At 38.6% G+C, this 8,334-nt stretch overlaps 1 protein-coding gene across 1 annotated transcript in view; it reads right to left on the reverse strand.

Moving 5' to 3' along the window:
* znf821 (zinc finger protein 821) overlaps window positions 1-8,334 on the reverse strand; it is a 29,567-nt gene that overhangs the window by 19,980 nt on the left and 1,253 nt on the right. The window lies entirely within an intron of this gene.

Below are 8,334 nucleotides of genomic sequence, written 5' to 3' on the forward strand. Positions count from 1 at the left end.
TCATTGTTTTGTAATTAAAGAGGCAAGAAGTGGTCTTAAAGTAGACTTTATTATATTTATCATTTTATTGATTGCATACATAAACTGCTAACCATGCACTTACTGTTAACTACATGCTACTGTCACTGTTATTATTGTCTTATTATTGTAATGTCTACATTCCATATTTATCTTATCTTTCTGTCTACATGTTAAATGTTCAACGTTAAATGTTCATCTGTATTGTATTTATTATTAATCACTTATTGTTACCAGTCCATCACTGTTACCTGCCCTGTCTTGCAGTTTATGTCAGTCTGTAAAATGTCAGTCCTGTGTATGTCTTTGTCTATGTCTTGGCATGGTATCGAGAAAATGTACTTTCATCTTCCTTGTATGTCATGTGCATATGAAGAAAGTGACAATAAAAGCTGGCTTGACTTGACTTGACTTAACTGACTTTTAGTCCAGCGGATGGGTGATTTGATCGTGCACTTTTGAGTAAAAGCATGAAAATCGGTACACATATCCTTCTTGATATGCTGATTAATGTTAGCGTTGGAGGCGTCGCGAAAAATGCATCGTTTTCAAGATGGCCGCCAAATCCAATATGGCCGACCCATATTAATGAATCTGCCTGACACTTTGTAGTAAAAGCATGAAAATCGGTACACATAACCTTCTTGATATGCTGATTAACATTAGCATTGGAGGCGTCATGAAACATTTATTAATTTTCAAGATGACCGCAAAATCCAATATGGCCAATTCATATTTATGAATCTACCTATCTACCTAACACTTGGTAGTAAAGGCATGAAAATCGGTACACATATCCTTCTTGATATGCTGATTAAGTTTAGCGTTGGAGGCGTTGCGCAAAATTCATCATTTTCAAGATGGCCGCCAAATCCAATAAGACCGACCCATATTAATGAATCTACCTGAGACTTGGTAGTAAAAGCATGAAAATCGGTCCACATATCCTTCTTGATATGCTGATTAACATTAGCATTGGAGGAGTCACAAAAAAGTCATAGTTTTCAAGATGGCCGCCAAATCCAATATGACCAACCCATATTAATGAATCTACCTGACACTTGGTGGTAAAAGCATGAAAATCGGTACACATGTCCTTGATATGCTGATTAATATTAGCATTGGAGGCGTCGCAGGGGAAAAAAATCATTGTTTTCAAGATGGCCGCCAAATCAAATATGGCCAGCCCATATTAACTACCTGGTAATTTGTGGTAAAAGCATGACAATTGGTACACATAGTTACTTCTTTAAATTAGATGCTTATTCATATTAGGGGCCATGAACAAAAATCAAATATGACTGACCCATATTACAATACAATACATTGCAATATGTATTTATGTAGCACAGTATCAATCGTAAATCACAACTTTATTATGAGAAATTGCATAACCACCAGATTATATCACTTGTGAGATCAACTTGTGTTAACCAGGCAAGATATAAGCTTACCATACAACTTGCATTGGGTGCAGGATTGCAGTTTGTTTGAAAACCTTGTGCAGCTAGAAGTAGTCATCAACAATTAGTTTCTTTGAAGTAAGCAATCATAAAAATGTCCATGAATTAACAAATCAAGTTAACTTTCTGTCTATCTTGAAATCCTGGCCCTTTTGGAATTTGTACAATACAAGGCCTATGCAGTTATCACTAAGCGCTAGAGGTGCTGTACATCCCACAAGCCCCTCAAAAGTCTTGGATTTGTACATAACGCTACTGCCGTATTACCTATTTGAGGCCTCAAGAATGCAATCAGTGTACCGATTGAAGAGTATTAGCAGAGAACATTTCATACATATCTGTCCATCTGTACAAAACCTATAATGCAAACAAAGTCAACAATCTTCAAAGTGTAAGGCTTTAACACTTCAATTCATGTACCTATTATAGAGTGGTAGAACACAAGAGGTGGTGCAAACTCTTGCACCTATTCTAAAGTTATCACATTGCAGAAAATAATCTATTGTGGTGGTGGCAGACACAGTTTGAGCAAAACCATAACATATGCATCACTTAATTTGATAACATGCCAATAATGTTTAATGGTATTTTGTGAGTGTTAATTATATGCAATGGCAAAATATTTTTGTAGAAAAATATGTATTTTCTTATAAACACTATCTTAGTTGGCCATTTTGAAAATGTGTTTTTTCCCACAATGCCTCAATTTCTAATATTAATGAGCACATCAAGAAGTAAATGTGCACCAGTTTCCATGGTTTTACTAAAAGTGCCTGAAGGATTTATTAAAATGCGTTTGCCATATTTGATTTGGCAGCCATCTTGAAATGTAAACTTTTTTGCAAAGTCTTGACTTCTTTTATCAATCAAAATATAAAAAAAGTAACTGTGCACAAATGTCCATGCCTTTACTACAAACTGTCAGGTAGCTTCATTAATATGGGTTGGCCATAATGGATGTGGCGGCCATCTTGAAAATACAGCATTTTTAGCAATGCCTCCAATGGTAATATTTATCAGCATATCAAGAATGATATGTGTACCGATTTTCATGCTTTTAATACCAAGTGTCAAGAAGATTCATTAATATGGGTAGGCCATATTGGATTTGGCGGCCATCTTGAAAATGCTAAATTTTTCGCAACGCCTCCAATGCTAATATTAATCAGCATATCAAGAATGATATATGTACCAATTTTCATGCTTTTAATACCAAGTGTCAGGTAGATTCATTAATATGGGTCGGCCATACTGGATTTGGCGGCCATCTTGAAAACAATGCATTTTTCGCTACATCTCCAATGCTAATATTAATCAGCATATCAAGAAGGATATGTGTACCGTTTTTTCATGCTTTTACTACCAAATATCAGGTAGATTCATTAATATGGGTCGGCCATATTGAATTTGGCGGCCATCTTGAAAACGATGCATTTTTCGCGACGCCTCCAACACTAACATCAATCAGCATATCAAGAAGGATATGTGTACCGATTTTCATGCTTTTACTCAAAAGTGCACGATAAGGCCCTTTTGTGTGTCCCATCCGCTGGACTATTTGGTCCTTAATAGGCCTAGTTGTGGAGTAGTTATTTTTATTTTGATACTTTTTATTTATGGTATTTTTTATAGAAGCAAGACAAATACAAAGACAAAAAAACAGGGAAAAAAAACTAAAAAACAAAAAGAAAAATAATGTGGAGGTCAGCAGAATAGGCGCATATCACAGTCAATACAATACAATAGAAGACTATCAATACAATACAATAGTCTCATTAACCTGTGTTGTTAGTTCTGTCATTTATGTAAACGGACCATTTAATCCACTTTCTTTCTCCAATTTCTTTTTGCAGCCTTAGGGAATAGGTCATCTGCTCAAGAAGATGTAAATGTTTTACGATGCCAACAAATGTGCCCACCGTAGGTGTATTTTTCTGTAGCCAATATTTGGTAATTGCCTTTTTCCCTGCTGCCATCATAATTTTTAAGAGGTACTCATCATCTTTGTCTAATTCCTCAGGAAAATGACCTAAGTACAGAAAAAGAAATGTCATATCCACACTATAACCCAACACCTTATCAATAACTTCTGTCACCTCCATCCAGTAAGTCTGAATGGAGGGACACAACCAAAATATATGAGCATGATCCACCATGTTTTCTCCACATTGTCTCCAGCAGCCCAGCTGAGTGTCTGTTTGTTTGCCCTTTTGCTTAGGGGTTATAAAGAAGCGGATCAGGTTTTTCCAGCAAAAGTCTCTCCAGCCCAATGAGTTTGTAGTAGTTGACTGTATTTTCCAAGCATTCGTCCATATGTCCTCTGTTATTACAATGTCCAGTTCTTTTTCCCAGCGTTGCTTCACATATTCTGTTGAGTCCTTCTTAAGAGATCTGACAGCATGATACAGTTTACTTATCAGCCCTTTACTGCTCATGCAGTTGTACGCTCCAACAAATAATTGAACAACCTTAGAACACTCTTTCTGTTCAGAGTCCCTAACCTCTTTACAGAAATAATCAGACATTTGCAAGTACCTGTAAAAATCCTGCCTCCTCAGACCATGGACCTTACATAGATGTTCAAAACTGTGGAGTTTTCCATCTTTAACTATTGTACATAGATATGTGATACCATTGCTTGTATCTGAAGTCATAGATGGTTTATAGTCAGGATCATAAGCAGGCCAGCTGAGTAGGAGCTGATGGCGTTTAACCATTTCAAACCATATCTTAAATGATAAGTTCACCCAGTTGCTTTCTGTCTGTGGTCTTGACATATCCCTGTCAACACAACCCATAGATGCCTGTAAGGGGACATCTGTTAAAGATGTCTCTATATCTTTCCACTTAGCTTTATAAGATGGGTTGCATAGACAGACAAGTGGCCTCAGCTGAGCAGATATATAATAGTCCTTTATAGATGGGAGTGCCATACCCCCTTGCAACCGTGGCAACTGGAGAGTGGAGAATTTAACCCTTGGCCTCTTATTGTTCCACACAAATAATGAAATGTGCCTATTCCATTCTCTGAATTGTTTTGTAGGAATATCTATAGGAAGTGATAAAAAAAGATAAAGTAATCTGGGCAAGATGTTCATCTTAACTGTTCTAATTCTACTGCCAAAGTCAAGGGGGAGGAGACTCCACCTGTTAAGATCCTCATATATTTTTTTACTAACATTGTTGTAATTACGTTGGAATAACTGAGACAAATCTTTAGTCAAATAAACTCCTAAGTATTTAATTTGGGTAGAGTGCCAGTTAAAGATATATTTTGTTCTAAGTTCCTGCGTGGGAGCAAAATTAAACTGAGTTTTATCTATATTGAGAACATAACCTGAATATTTCCCATATGTTTCCAACATGTCCATTAAAATAGGTAGGCCAGAGGCTGGTTCAGACAAAGTGACAAGTACATCATCGGCATATAGGCTTACTTTATATTCTTCTCCACCTATGGAGATACCACTCAGTTTTTCCTCCTGCCTTATGGCCTGTGCCAAAAGTTCAATGAACAGGTTGAAGAGACTAGGGCTGGCAGGACAGCCCTGTCTACATCCACGCTCCAGCCTAATAGGATCTGAAAGACTGCCATTTACCTTAATTCTAGCTATAGGGGAGGAATAAAGAGCTTGAATATAACTGATGAACTTATCCCCAAAGCCGAATCTTCTCATTACAGAATAAAGAAAATCCCAGCCCACTGAGTCAAAGGCCATGGCAGCATCTAAACTTAAAATAATGGCCCTTGACTGTGTTGTGTTGATATGTTCAATAATGTGGAGGGATCTCCTAATATTATCTTGTGTTTGTCTATTCCTAATGAATCCGGTTTGATCCTCATCTATTAGATCGTGCATTGCTGTTTCCATTCTTTTCGTTAAGATTGTTGCATAGAGTTTATAGTCTGAATTTAACACACTGATTGGTCTATACCCTTTGCAATCAGTCCTATCCTTCCCTTCCTTAGGGATGACAGATATGAATGCCTCTCTCCAAGATGGCGGGGTATATCCATCCTCTAATATGTAATTAAAGCAAGTATCAAGAAGGGGTACCAAATGTTCCCTCATGGTTTTGTACCATTCTGGGGGAAATCCATCCACACCAGGTGACTTGTTATTATTCAGACTTGAGATGGCATCATTTATCTCCTCCCCTGTTATTGGCTGAGTTAGTATGTCATTGATTTGTGTACCAATATTTGGTAGGTCTAAAGAATTCAGGAACTCTGTTATAGATTGCATATCTGCCTGGTCCCTATTAGAGTAAAGGGATGTATAGTATTTCTCAAATGATTTCTGTATGTCATCTACATCTGTAACAATCTTATTTGTGACAGGGTCTTTTATCCTATGAATTGTATTTTCAGCCTGTTGTTTCTTTAGTCTCCAGGCTAACAACTTTGACGCTTTGGGACCAGCCTCATAATATCTTTGTTTCATAAATCTGAGTTTTTTCTCCACCTCCTCACTTAATATTTTGTCTATATCCTGTTTAACAAGTCTTATTTGTTGTACAATGGCGTGGTCTCTATTGGTGATATGCATTTGTTCAAGGTTCTTTAATTTTTCTTCCAAGTCTGACAGTTGCATTGTTTTTAACTTTTTTGATAAGGCTGACCAAGCTATTATCTTGCCTCTAAGGACGGCCTTAAAAGCATCCCATAGCCATACTAGGGTTTACAGTCCCATTATCATTTTTCCTGAAGATATAATCTAGCTCAATTTTCATCATAGACACAAAACTGGCATCATTTAACATACCACAGTTTAACCTCCAAAGGGTTTTGCGTTTTCTACCTTCTAAATGCAGTCTTATATGATTCCTGCATGGTCAGAGAGGATTCTCTGGCCAATTTTACATTCTTTAATTCTGTGTAGATCTTTTTTATACATAAACACATAATCTAGTCTGGAGTGAGTCCCATGTCTCCCAGAGTAAAAGGTATACCCAGGTTGTGAACCATGTATTGCTCTCCACACATCACTCAGTCCTAGTTCTCTTATGGCCTTATTAATTATTTTTTCTGTGGGGGTTCTTTTCCTGTTTTTATTAGTGGTGTCTAAAGAGGGATTGAGTAAAGAATTTAAATCACCAGAGCAAATAAGCGTTCCATATGTCTCTGTTGCAATCAGATCAAACACCCTTTTAAAGAATGAAGTCTGACTCCCTGGAGGGGCATAAATATTAAACAAAGTCACTTCTTGCTGATCTATTTTGCATTTAACCAGAACAAACCTACCTTCTTTATCCCTTATTTCAGAAACAAATTCGAATGGGGTGGAGTTTGAAATTAGTATTATTACTCCCCTTTTCCTTCCATTTTTATATGATGAAAAAAAAGAATTTTTAAAACCCAGCTTTTTAAATTTTTCATGCTCAACTGCAGACAAATGGGTTTCCTGCCAAAACATTATATTCACCCTGTCCCTTTTAGCCTTGGCTATCATCTTACTACGTTTTATAGGGTTGCTAAGCCCATTTACATTCCATGACAATATGTTATAACATTGATAGTACATTCATATTATCATTTGCATCATGTGATCTACACTCCCAGACCTCAAAGAAAAACAAGTAGGAAAAAAAAGGAAAACGTAATGGAACTACAACTATAATACAGACAAATGAACAGGGCTCCCAACAAGAAAGGTGACACATCATCACCTTTAGGAAGAGGGAGGGAACTGCCACTAGGTGGGGTCCCTCAGTCAGCTGACGCAAAAACAAAAAAGATTTGTGGCAGTCTGGTGACAGTGCATAGTATCAGCTTTACAAATATAAACAAAATAGACGACTATTCAGGCGAGTGGTTCTCCTCATCTGAGGCATCCTTCCTGCGATATTCCTGTAGCCTCTCTCTCACCTGCTGTTGGTATTCTTCCCCTCTGTTGCGGGGCTTAATCACCTCCCATGGTAGCAGCTTGTCAAGCGAGGCCTCCGTGTGAGCCCCCGTGTTTCTTTCGCATGTGATCTTGCCCACGTCGAACCCACGCCTCCTCAGATCCTCTGCTGCTTGCGTCGCGTTGTAATAGGTGACCGCGCCGCCCGGTAGATGAACTCGCATTCTGGTCATCGGAGTCCGGAATCGTATCCCCCTTTCCTTCAGCGCTTTCTTAACAGGGACGTATTCCTTCCTTTTCTTTTGGACAGCTTCGGCATAGTCATGGTCAAAATACACTCGCTTGTCATCGTGGCTAAGACCTTTGTTCCAGGCTGCGGTGAGGATCTTTTCTTTCACTGTGAACTGGAGGAAACGAACCACCATTGAGCGTGGTGGAGCATCAGGGGATGGTTTAGCAGCCAGCGCTCGGTGAGCGCGTTCTATCCCAAGGTCGCAGCTCCATGTCGGGTCGATGTCATCACTGAGTTGGGTCTTAATCATATTCACCACAAACGCTGTTGCAGAAGTACCCTCTGCGTCCTCTGGTATTCCATAAATTCTGATGTTGTTTCGTCTGGCGTGCCCCTCCATCTCGGTCACTTTATCCCTCAGCGTTTGTTGGTTTGCCAACAACTGGGTTAGCGTCTCCTTCACAGCAATGTCCCATCGCTCTGCGTCCGCCATGCCATGTTCAATCTCTCCAACTCGCTCAGTAACATCCTCAACTCGGCTGGTCACATCTTGAAGTTTTGTACGCATTTCGGAAGTGAAATCGTCCATTTGCTTTTTAATATCTTCTCTTAGACATTTACTAAATTCTTTAAAGTCCTTTTTCAGTTCGGTTCTTAGGCATTCCATTCCTTTAGCCACAGCTGCACTCACTGCTTCTCGAATTGTCTCCATGTCTTCGCCATGTGCTCCTCCGTGTTTCTCAGCATCTCTCTGCTTTTCCTCAGTTTCTCGCCT

Source organism: Engraulis encrasicolus, chromosome 22, assembly GCF_034702125.1.
Source record: "Engraulis encrasicolus isolate BLACKSEA-1 chromosome 22, IST_EnEncr_1.0, whole genome shotgun sequence".
NCBI classification, from domain to species: domain Eukaryota; kingdom Metazoa; phylum Chordata; class Actinopteri; order Clupeiformes; family Engraulidae; genus Engraulis; species Engraulis encrasicolus.